Raw genomic sequence first — 13,345 nt, 5'->3', positions numbered from 1 at the left:
CTTGAACTTCTCTCCTCGGCAAGAATGTTAAATCCTCAAATCCGAGAGACAATGACTCTCCCCCTCTTCAGAGCTTTATCGAAGGCCCATCACCTCCAAGAGGCCTTCCCAGATTAAGCCCCACTTTTCCTCATCTCCCACTCCCTTCTGCATCACCCTGGCTTGCTCACTTTCTTCATCCCCACTCCCAGTCCCACACTGCTTATGTCCACATCTGTCATTTATTTATTTGTATTGATGTCTGTCCCCCTCCAGGCTGTAAGCTCCTTGCAGGATTGGAATGTGTCTGTTTATTGCAATAGTGTACTTTCCCAAGTGCTTAGTACAGTGTTCTTCACATAGATACAACTGAATGAATGAATGATTGCTGCTGAAGAGCTCTTGGATAAATAATAATAGTAAATAATTACGGTATTGGTTCACTCATTCATTTAATCGTATTTATTGAGCACTTACTGTGTGCAGAGCACTGTATTAAGCTCTTACTATGTGCCAAGCACTGTTCTTAGCACTGGGGTAGATACAAGGTGATCATGTTGTCTCATGTAGGGCTAACAGTCTTAATCCCCATTTTACAGATGAGGTAACTGAGGCACAGAGAAGTTAAGCGACTTACCCAAGGTCACACAGCAGACAAGTGGCAGAGCCGGAATTAGAAACCACATCCTCTGACTCCCAAGCCCGTGCTCTTTGCACTAAGGCTAACTGCTTCTGTGCTTGGACATATAGACATCTTCCAATAAATTATGCCAATTCTCAGAATTAAAACCAGTATCCTCTAGCTCGATGTGGGCAGGGAAAGTTTCCACCAATTCTGTTGCATTATACTCTACCAAGCGCGTAGTATATAAGAGGCACTCAATAAATTTGTCCCTCTAGACTGTAAACACACTGTGGGCAGGAATGCGTTTCCCAACTCTCTTATACCACACTCTCCCAAGCACTTAATAATAGTAAAAATAATGATAATAATTATAATATAAATAATAATAAGGGTATTTGCTAAGTGCTTACTATGTGCCAGGCACTGTACTAAGCCTTGGGGGTGGTATACAAGCAAATCGGGTTGGACAAAGTCCCTGTCCCGCATTGGGCACACGGTCCTAACCCCCATTTTACAGATGAGGTAACTGAGGCATAGAGAAGTGAAGTTATCTTGGCTTCAATTACTCTGTCCTCTCCTAGTTCTCATCCTCTCTGACTGCTCATTCTCTGTCTTTTTGGGGGGCTCCTCCTCTGCCTTCCACCCCTAACTGGGGGGGTCCCTCAAGGTTCAGTTCTGGGTCCCCTTCTTTTCTCCATCTACACTACTCCCTTGGGGGACTCATTCACTCCTATGCCTCTAACTAATATCTTTAGGTGGATGATTCCCAAATCTCCATCTTCGGCCCTGATCTCTCTCCCTTCCCGCAGTTTCTCATTACCTCCTTCCTTCGGTACATCTCTATTTGGATGTCCTACTGAAACCTCAAACTTAACATGTCCAACTCCTTATTTTCTCACCCAAATCATGTGACTTTCTCATCACTGTAGACAGCACCACCATTTTCCCCTCTCACAGGCCCGGAACATTGTCGTTTTCCTTGACTCCTCTCTCTCTTTCAATGCATATATTCAGTCTATCGCTAAGTCTTTAACGACATTGCTAAAATCATCCCTTTCCTCTCCATCCAAACTGCTGCTAAGCAAATCCAAGCACTTATCCCATCCTGCCTTGATGACTGCTGCAGTTTTCTGGCCGACCTCCCTGCCTCCTGTCTCTCCCCACTTCAGTCCAAACTTCCCTCTGCTGCCCGCATTATTTTTCTACAAAAACGTTCAGTCCATGTCTCCTCCCTCCTCAAGACCCTCCAGTGGTTGTCCATCCACCTCTGCATCAAATGGAAAATCCTTACCATCGACTTAAAAGTAATCAATTGCCTTTTCCCCTCCAACTTTACATCACTCCTCTTCTACTACAACCCAGCCTGCATGCTCTGCTCCTTTCATTCATTCATTTAATCGTCTTTAATAAGCGCTTACTGTGTGTGGAGCACTGTACTATGTGTTTTGGGGAAAGTACAATGCAACAATAAAGAGTGACATTCCCTGACCATAACTAGCTCATAGTCTAGTGCGGGGGGAGACGGACAGCAATACAAATAAATAAAATGTCAGCTGCTTTAAAGACAACCTGTACCTCATACTCATACTCATACTCATACAGAGACACTGTACCTCATACTCATCTATCTCTACAACAACCCCTTTCCCACATCCTGCCTCTGGCCTGGAACATAACAATAATAATAATGACAATGGCATTTATTAAGCACTTACTATGTGCAAAGCACTGTTCTAAGCGCTGGTGAGGTTACAAGGTGATCAGCGCACATAGTATGCTTTGTACATAGTAAGCGCTTAATTTATTCCATTATCATTGTTATGTCTGTAATTTATTCATTTATATTAATATCTGTCTCCCCCACTAAACTGTAAGCTTATTTTGAACAGGGAACACATCTACCACCTCTGTTATATCGTACCCTCCCAAATGCTTAGTACAGTGCTCTGCGCACAGTAAGCACCCAATAGTTATGATTGATTGATTGATTGACCTGAGTTCCAATTCTGGCTCCACTCATTGCCTGCTGTGTGGCCTTGGGTCATTTTGCTTCTTGGTTTCCTCATGTGTGAAATGGGAATTAAATAGACTGAGCCCCCTTTTTCCTCGCCTCCTCCCCCGCCCCCCCCGCCCTACCTCCTTCCCCTCCCCGCAGCACCTGTATATAGGTTTGTACAGATTAATTACTTTATTTATTTTACTTGTACATATTTTCTATTCTATTTATTTTGTTAATGATGTGCATCGAGCTTTATTTCTATTTATTCTGATTGCTTGACACCTGTCCACATGTTTTGTTTTGTTGTCTGTCTCCCCTTTCTAGATTGTGAGCCCGTTGCTGGGTAGGGAACATCCTCTATATGTTGCCAACTTGTACTTCCCAAGAGCTTAGTACAGTGCTCCACACACAGTAAGCACTCAAAAAATTGAATAAATGAATGAATGAATGAATGAATATCTATCCTCATTCATTCATTCATTCAGTCTGTGTTCAGGTTGATTAACTTGTGTCTAACCCAGCGCTCAGAACAGCGCTAGACACATGGTAAGCGCTTAAAAAATATAAAAGGTCACCAAGTGTCAGCGGGGGTTGGGGAAGGGAATAGTTGAGGAGGTGAGAGATTGCTTTCCGATGGGGATGTGATTTCGGAAGTTCCTTGGAAACGGGAAAAACTTTGGCCTGTCAGTTCTGAGTGGGCAGGGATTTCCAGGCGGAAGGGAGAGGTCCGTCCGGAGAAGCAGCAAGGTCCAGTGGGTAGATCCCAGACCTGAGAATCAGAAGGACCTGAGTTCTAATCCCACTTTGTCACTTGTCTGCCGTGGGACCTCGGGCAAGTCACTTCTCTTTGTCTCAGTAACCTCATCGGTAAAATAGGGATTAAGTCCGTGAGCCCCTTGTGGCATAAGGACTGTGTCCTACCTGATTATCTTGTTTCTACCTTAACGCTTAGTACCGTGCCTGGCATATAGTGAGAAGCAGCGTGGCTCAGTGGAAAAAGCACAGGATTTGGAGTCAGAGGTCATGGGTTCAAATCCCGGCTCCATCACTTGTCATCTGTGTGACTTTGGGCAAATCACTTAACTTCTCTGGGCCTCAGTTCCCTCATCTGTAAAATGGGGATTAAGACTGTGAGCCCAACGTGGGACAACCTCATCACCTTGTAACCTCCCCAGCGCTTAGAACAGTGCTTTGCACATAGTAATAATACAATGGCATTAATTAAGTGCTTACTATGTGCACAGCACTGTACTAAGTGCTGGGGAGGTTACAAGGTGATCAGATTGTCCCATGGAGGGGGAGCTCACAGTCTTAATCCCCATTTTACAGATGTGGCAACTGAGATCCAGAGAAGTGAAATGACTTGCCCAAAGTCACACAGCTGACAATTGGTGGAGCCAGGATTTGAACCCATGACCTCTGACTCGAAGGTCCGAGCTCTTGCCACTGTGTAAGCGCTTAATAAATGTTATCATTATTAGAGAAGCAGCATGGCTCAGTGGAAAGAGCACAGGCTTTGGAGTCAGAGGTCATGGGTTCAAATCCCGGCTCTGCCAATTGTCAGCTGTGTGACTTTGGGCAAGTCACTTCACTTCTCTGTGCCTCAATTTCCTCATCTGTAAAATGGGGATTAAGACTGTGAGCCCCACATGGGACAACCTTGATTACCTTGTAATCCCTCAGTGCTTAGAACAGTGCTTGGCACATAGTAAGCACTTAACAAATGCCAACATTATTATATAGTAAGTGCTTAACGAATACCATAAAAAATAATGAACAGTGAACTCCTGTATTATCTTGCACAGTCAGCTCTCATCCCATCACCTTCAATCAATCCAACAGTGGTATTTATTGAGCACTTACTATGTGCAGAGCACTATACTAAGCACTTATCCCTTGGTGACCTCATTCGCTACCACGGCTTCAACTATCATCTCTACGCTGATGACACCCAGATCTACATCTCTGCCCCTACTCTCTCCCCCTCCCTCCAGGCTCGCATCTCCTCCTGCCTTCAGGACATCTCCATCTGGATGTCCGCCCGCCACCTAAAGCTCAACATGTCGAAGACTGAGCTCCTTGTTTTCCCTCCCAAACCTTGTCCTCTCCCTGACTTTCCCATCTCTGTTGACGGCACTACCATCCTTCCCGTCTCACAAGCCCGCAACCTTGGTGTCAGCCTCGACTCCGCTCTCTCATTCACCCCTCACATCCAAGCCGTCACCAAAACCTGCCGGTCTCAGCTCCGCAACATTGCCAAGATCCGCCCTTTCCTCTCCATCCAAACCGCTACCCTGCTAATTCAAGCTCTCATCCTATCCCGTCTGGACTACTGCACTAGCCTTCTCTCTGATCTCCCATCCTCGTGTCTCTCTCCACTTCAATCCATACTTCATGCTGCTGCCCGGATTATCTTTGTCCAGAAACGCTCTGGACATATTACTCCCCTCCTCAAAAACCTCCAATGGCTACCGATCAATCTGCGCATCAGGCAGAAACTCCTCACCCTGGGCTTCAAGGCTGTCCATCACCTCGCCCCCTCCTACCTCACCTCCCTTCTCTCCTTCTACTGCCCAGCCCACACCCTCCGCTCCTCCACCACTAATCTCCTCACTGTACCTCGCTCTCGCCTGTCCCGCCATCGACCCCCGGCCCACGTCATCCCCCGGGCCTGGAATGCCCTCCCTCTGCCCATCCGCCGCGCTAGCTCTCTTCCTCCCTTCAAGGCCCTGCTGAGAGCTCACCTCCTCCAGGAGGCCTTCCCAGACTGAGCCCCTTCTTTCCTCTCCCCCTCGTCCCCCTCTCCATCCCCCCGTCTTACCTCCTTCCCTTCCCCACAGCACCTGTATATATGTATATATGGTTGTACATATTTATTACTCTATTTATTTATTTTACTTGTACATTTCTATCCTACTTATTTTATTTTGTTGGTATGTTTGGTTCTGTTCTCTGTCTCCCCCTTTTAGACTGTGAGCCCACTGTTGGGTAGGGACTGTCTCTATGTGATGCCAATTTGTACTTCCCAAGCGCTTAGTACAGTGCTCTGCACATAGTAAGCGCTCAATAAATACGATTGATTGATTGATTGATTGATTATTTTTTTATATCCAACCCAGTGCTTAGTACAGTGCCTGGTCTAAACTGCGAGCCTGTGGTTGAATAGGGATTGTCTCTTGCCAAATCATACTTTCCAAGTGCTTAGTACTTAGTACAGTGTTCTGCACATAGTAATCACTTAATAAATATGATTGAATATATGCAAGCGCTTAACAAATACCATAAAAAATAATGAACAACAGTGAACTCCTGTGTTATCTTGCCCTGTCAGCTCTCAGCCCATCATCTTCAATCAACCCATCAATGATATTTATTGAGCACTTACTGTGTGCAGAACACTGTACTAAGTGCCAATTTGCTTGTATCCACCCCAGCGCTTAGTACAGTACCTGGCACATAGTAAGTGCTTCATAAACACCACAATGACAATTTTTATTATTACAATAGTATAAAATACAGTATACAATAGTATGCTCTATCTCTGGCCTGAAAGAACTTGTGTTTCAATATGCACAGCACTGTACTAAGATCTTGGGAAAGTTCAATAGTGTTGATATGCATCATCCCTTCCCTTTGGGAACTTGAACTTACTTTGTACAGAGCAAATGGGAGAGTGGAATCAATCAATCAATCAATCGTATTTATTGAGCGCTTACTGTGTGCTAAGCACTGTACTAAGTGCTTGGGAAGTACAAGTTGGCAACATATAGAGACAGTCTGTACCCAACAGTGGGCTCACAGTCTAAAAGGGGGAGACGGAGAACAAAACCAAACATACCAACAAAATAAAATAAATAGAATAGATATGTACAAGTGAAATAAATAAATAAATAAATAAATAGAGTAATAAATATGTACAAACATATTGGAAGAGAGTTGTCAGACATAATCCTTGCCCTTAAGGAGTTTACAGTCTAGCTGGGGAAATGGACATTAAAATAAATTACAGATAGGCGAAGCAACAGAGTATAAAGAGCTGAGAAGCAGCACGGCCTAGCGGAAAGGGTTCTAATCCCGGCTTCTCAAATTATCTGCTGTGAGACCTTGAGCAAGTCACTTCACTTCTCCGGGCCTCAGCTGCCTCATCTGGAAAATGGGAATTAAGACCGTGAGCCCCATGCTGGACAGAGACTTTGTCCAACCTGATTGCCTTGTATCTACCCCAGTGCTTAATACAGTGCCTGGCACAGAGTAAGCACTTAATAAATACCACAATTATCAGTATTATTCATACATTTATTTGTTCATTCAATCATATTTTTTGAGCACTTACTGTGCTCAGAGCACTGTACTAAGCACTTGGGAAGTACAAATCAGCAACAGATAGAGATGGTCCCTACCCAACAACGGGCTCCCAGTCTAGAAGGGGGTACCATTCATAAATGCTGAGAGTTTGAGGTAGGGTGAATATAAAAATCTTTTCGGTGCACAGATCCAATTAATCAGTTGACTGAATTTATTGAGCACTTTCTGGGTTTAGAGCACTGTACTAAACACTTGGGTGAGTACAATATAACAGAGTTGGTGGGCACGTTTCCTGCCCACTTGGAGTTTACAGACGAGAAGGGGAGACAGGCTTAAAGATAAATGCTGGAGATGTCCATAAATCCTGTGAGATTGAATGTGGGGTAAATAAAGGTACAGATCTAAATGCAAGGGTGATGCAGAAAAGCAAAGAGCCCGGGCTTTGGAGTCAGAGGTCATGGGTTCAAATCCCGACTCTGCCACTTGTCAGCTGTGTGACTTTCGGCAAGTCACTTAACTTCTCTGTGCCTCAGTTACCTCATCTGTAAAATGGGGATTAAGACTATGAGGCCCACGGAGGACAACCTTGTTACACCTTGTAACCTCCCCAGCGCTTAGAACAGTGCTTTGCAGATAGTAAATGCTTAATAAATGCCATCATTATTGTTATTATTAGAGAAAATGAGGGCTTAATCAGGGAAGGCCTCTTGAAGGGGTAAATTGAAGGGCATAGGTACTGCAGAAGGGAGCAAGAAATGAGAGGGGAAGGGAGAGGTTAGTCAGGGAAGACTTCCTGGAGGAGATGTGATTTTAGACTCTGAGCCCGTTGTGGACAGGGATTGTCTCTATTTGTTGCTGAATTGTACTTTCCAAGCACTTAGTACAGTGCTCTGCCCACAGTAAACGCTCAATAAATTCGACAATGAATTTTAGGAAGGTTTTGAGGATAGTGAGAGAAATAGTTTGTCAACTATGAAGAAGGAGGGAGATCTGGGCAGCAGGGAGAGTAAGTAAGGGATCAGGGGTGAGATAGGTGAGATTGAGGTACAATGAATTGACTGGCATTAGAGGGGTAAAGTGTGTGGGCTGGGTTGTAATGGGAGAAAAGTGAAGTTAGCTAAGAGGATAATTGGTGATTGAGAGCTATAAAGGCGATGCTAGAGTTTTCTTTTTGATGCTGAGGTGGTTGGGCAACCTTCGGAGGTTTTTGAGGAGAATACAAATTATATCTGTCATTTATTTTTTACAGTATATCTGTAATTTATTCATTTTATATTAGTGTCTCTCTCCCCCTCCAGACAGTAAGCTCTTTGTAGGCAGGGAATGTAACTGTTTATTGTTCTATTGTCCTCTCCCGGGAGCTTAGTATAGTGCTCTGCACACTGCAAGCGCTCAATAAGATGATTGACGAGTTGACAGATTGACTGAGCAGTGGGGAAACTCAGGCTGAAGGCTTTCGTAGAAAAATGATCTGGGCAACAGAGTGAACTATGGATTGGAGAGGGGAAAAATGGGAAGGTCAGTGAGGAGGCGGATGCAGTAATAATAATAATGATGGCATTTGTTAAACACTTACAATGTGCAAAGCACTGTTCGAAGCACTAGGGTGGTTACAAGGTGATCAGGCTGTCCCACAGGGGGCTCACCATCTTAATCCCCATTTTACAGAAGGGGTAACTGAGGCCTAGAGAAGTGAAGTGACTTACTAAAGTCACACAGCTGACAATTGGTGGAGCTGGGATTTGAACCCATGACCTCTGACTCCAAAGCCCGGGCTGTTTTCCACTGATCCACGCTGATTCTCTAGACAGTAAGGTCTTTGTGGGCAGGGAATGTGCCTGTTTATTATTCTATTGTCCTCTCCCGGGAGTTTAGCAAGTGCTCAATAAGATGATAGATGGGTTGACGGATTGACTGACAAGTGGGGAAACCCAGACGGAAGGTTTTTGCAGAAAAATGATCCGGGCAACAGAGCGAACTATGGATTGGAGAGGGGAAAAATGGGAAGGTCAGCGAGGAGATGGATGCAGTAGTCAAAGAGGGGTAACGCAAGGAGCTCAGCAGGACCCAAGGTGGGATGCGGCAAAGTGTTCGGATCAGCGCGGCGGCGGTTTGGAGGAAGAGGCAGGGGGCTGAAGAGGCAGGGGACTGTTCTAGAGGTATCGGAAAAGGTAGAGTCAACGGGATTTGATGACTCACTGAATACACGAGTTGAAAGGGGGAAGGCGTCGAGGATAATGCCAAGGTTGCGGGCTTGTGAGACAGAGGGGATGGTTGTGCTGTCAAGTTGATGATAGCGGTGGCACCTTTGAAATCCTGCCACATTTCCTCCCAGTGCCATATGTTGTGGAAGAGACTACGCAGGCTCCCCCCGTCTCCCGGCTTCTTCGCCTCATCTGGGGGTTTTGCCAATCTTCGTTTCTCTGCTTGCAGGAGGGGATTTCATGAGGCGTGGAAAGAGGCGCTGTGGCCTGGCCGTTACAGTACGAGCCTGGGAATCAGAAGGGCAAATGATGATGATGATGATGATGATCTATTCATTTTACTTGTATATATTTACTATTCTATTTATTTTGTTAATGATGTGCATCTAGCTTTATTTCTATTTATTCTGATGACTTGTCACCTGTCCACATGTATTGTTTTGTTGTCTGTCTCCACCTTCTAGACTGTACTTCCCAAGCACTTAGTACAGTGCTCTGCACACAGTCAGGGCTCAATAATGAATGTGAGCCCGTTGTTGTGTGGGACCGTCTCTATATGTTGCCGACTTGTACTTCCCAAGTGCTTAGTACAGTACTCGGCTCAGTAAATATGATTGAATGAATGAATGAATGATGATGGTATTTGTTAAGGGCCTACTATGTGCCAAACACTGTTCTAAGCACTGGGGTAGATACAAGGTTATCAGGTTGTCACATGTGGGGCTCACAGTCTTAATCCCTATTTGACCGATGAGGTCACTGAGGCCCAGAGAAGTTAAGTGGCTTGCCCAAGGTCACACAACAGAGAACTGGTGGAGGCAGGATTAGAACCCACGTCCTCTGACTCCCAAGCCCTGGCTCTTACCACTAAGCCACACTGCTGAAAAGGGAATGCTATGTTAAATGAGCACTATGATCTCCCCAGGTGGGACAGGGACTGTGTCCAACCTGATTAGCTTTTATATGACCCAGCGCTTAGTACAGTGCCTGGCACATAGTAGCCACTTAGCAAATACCATAAAAAGGATGCTATGTTTTGCCAATTGGGTAGCAAAATATTTTTCAGTGTGACAGTGGAAAGAGCCCAGCACTAGGAATCAGGAGAACCAGGGTCCAATCCCAGCTCTGCAACCTGCACACTGAGTGAACTTGGGTAAGTCACTTAACCTCTCTGGGCTCAGTTTCCACACCCCTAAAATGGCACTACATCCCTATCTCCTTCCCTTTTAAACTGTGAATCCCAGGGAGGGATGGGGAGAACAGAGAATGGGCATAGTCTAGTGGATAGAGCTAGGGTCTGGGAATCGGAAACACCTGGGTCCTTATCTCGGCTCCACTACTTTAATAATAATAATAATAATAATAATAATAATAATAATAATGGTGGCATTTGTTAAATGCTTACGATGTGCCAGGCACTGTACTATGCACTGGGGAGGATACAAGCTAATCAGATTGGACACAGCCCTTACCCTACATGGAACTCTTAATCTTAATCCCCATTTTACAGATGAGGTAACTGAGGCACAGAGAAGAGATGTAACTTGGAGACAACAGATCCGTGGCGGATCCGGGATTAGAACCCCGGTCCTTCTGACTCTCAGGCCTGGGCTTTAGCCAAGAGGCCACGCTGCTTCTCACTGTGTGACCGTCCCTATCCCACATGGGGCTCACAGACTTAATCCCCATTTAACAGATGAAGTAACTGAGGCCCCAAGTAGCGAATTGACTCACCTAAGGTCAGGCAGCAGACAAATGGTGGATCTGGGATTAGAATCCAGGGTCTTCTCACAAGCAGGCCAGGGCTCGATTGACTTAACAACGCTTCTTCTCTTTGCTTGAGTGTCACAACTATTTCCAGTGGTTAGGACACACACCCCTCTCAGGGTCGCACCTGGAGAGTTTCCAGTACTCAACTACAGGAGAGAAAGTCAACAGGAGGGAGAGTCAAGCAGAAGCCTAGTTCCATTCCTAGTTTGGTCAGTGACTAGCAAGTGGAAAGCAATCTGCTACGAGTCAAATCTCCCCCATGCTGGGCATCAGCAGCTTGGGAGAGAGTCGAGGGCGGAGACTTGAGTTTACTGTGCGAAGGAGGCAATGGTAAACTGTTTCCGGATTTTTCCTGAGAAAACTCTGTGGATCCACCACCAGAACAATGGCAGATGGAGGTGGGGCATTCTGTGAGAGATCAATCAATCAATCAATCAATCGTATTTATTGAGCACTTACTGTGTGCAAAGCACTGTAGTAAGCGCTTGGGAAGTACAAGTTGGCAACATATAGAGACAGTCCCTACCCAACAGTGGGCTCACAGTCTAAAAGGGGGAGATGTGTCTATGGTGTCGCTATGAGTCGGAGACGACTCAACAGCATAAAACAAGGACACACACAGAACACCTAATCTATTTGTGCCAGTGAGGAGAATCCTATCATATCAATCAATCAATCAATCAATCAATTGATTGCATTTATTGAGTGATTGCTGTTTGCAGAGCACTGTACTAAGCACTTGGGAGAGTAGAATATAGCAGCGTTGGTAGACACATTCTCTGCCCACAATGAACTCATGGTCTAATAGGGGAGACAGACATTAATAGATAATAAATCATGGATATGTACATAAGAGCTGTGGGGCTGAGGGAGGGGTGAGTAAAGGGTGGGAATCCAAGTGCAAGGGTGATTTAGAAGGGAGTGGGAGGAGAGGAAATGAAGGTTAGCTGGGGAAGGCCACTTGAAGGAGAAGGGACTTCAATAAGACTTTGTGGCTGGGGAGAGTGATCATCTGTTGGATATGAAGAGGGAGGGCATTCCAGGCCAGAGGCAGGATGTGGGCGGGAGATCAGTGGCATGATAAATGAGATGGCCGTACAATGAGTAGACTGGCATTAGGGGAGTGAAGTAGCAAAGTGAGTTAGGAGGGGGCAAGGAGGCTGAGGGCTTTAAGGCCAATGGTGACATTTTATTTTTGTGATGCAGAGGTGGATGGGAAACTGCTGAATTTTTTTTGAGGAGCGGAGAAACATGAACTGAACATTTGGGTCAAAAACTGATCAGGCAATGAAGTGAAGTATGGAGCAGAGTGGGGAGAGACGAGAGGCAGGGAGGTCAGTGAGGAGGCTGATGTAGTAATCCAGGTGGGAAAAGAGAAGTGTTTGGGTCTGTATAGTAATAATGATAACGATAATGGCATTTATTAAGCGCTTACTATGTGTAAAGCACTGCTCTAAGCACTGGGGAGGTTACAAGGTGATCATGTTGTCCCACAGGGGGCTCACAGTTTTAATCCCCCTTTTACAGATGAGGGAACTGAGGCCCAGAGGAGTTAAGTGACTTGCCCAAAGTCACACAGCTGACAAGTGGCAGAGTGGGATTTGAACCCATGACCTCTGACTCCAAAGCCCATGCATGCTCTTTCCACTGAGCCAGTAGCAGTCTGGTTGGTGAGGAAGGGGTGGATTTCAGCGATGTGAACGTTGAACCCACAGGATTTGGTAACAGACTGAACGCGTGTTTTGAACAAAAGAGAGGAGTCCAGGAGGACGCCAATGCTTGTGAGACAGAGATGACAGTGCTGCCGTCTACAGTGATGGAAAAGTCACAGGGAGGACAGGGTTTGGGTGGAAAGCTATGGAGTCCTTTTCTCGACCTGTTAAGTTTGATATGTCGGTGGGATATCCAAGTAGAGACATACTGAAGGCAGGAGGAAATGTGATGCTGCAGAGAAATGGAGAGACGAGGGCTGGAGATGGAGAGTTGATAATCATTCACTTAGAGATGGTAGTTGAAGTCACAGGAGTGAATGAGTTCTCCAAGAGAGTGGGTCTAGATGGAGACAAGAAGGGGACCACATCCTACTCACTGTCGTTGCTATAGAAACTGAGCTGAGCCCATGCCCCTACCTCTACCACCCCCATTCCATCTTGAACATCTAGACCAAGGCCGGAGAAGGAAGAGAGATAGGAGGAGGCCTGGAAGTCGTGGATGGATTTGAGAAGAATTCAGCACTTTTGTTCAGAAGGAAGGCCAGCCGAGGATGCGGAAGGAGGCAGTGAACAGCATCCTCACAGCAAAGGGACAGAAAAAACAGAAAGCAGAAAGGATTCGAATGGGCCCAGACTTGTCCTGCTACCTATTCTCTGGGAATATCTGGGGAATCATCAGCTTGGAAGAATGAGGAGCAGATGGGAGTCGTCACGATGTTCTCAAAACCGCGTTGGGATGGCAGGAAGAGAC

Source organism: Tachyglossus aculeatus, chromosome 7 (assembly GCF_015852505.1).
Source record: "Tachyglossus aculeatus isolate mTacAcu1 chromosome 7, mTacAcu1.pri, whole genome shotgun sequence".
NCBI lineage: Eukaryota > Metazoa > Chordata > Mammalia > Monotremata > Tachyglossidae > Tachyglossus > Tachyglossus aculeatus.
Note: the sequence above shows the minus strand (reverse complement) of the source record.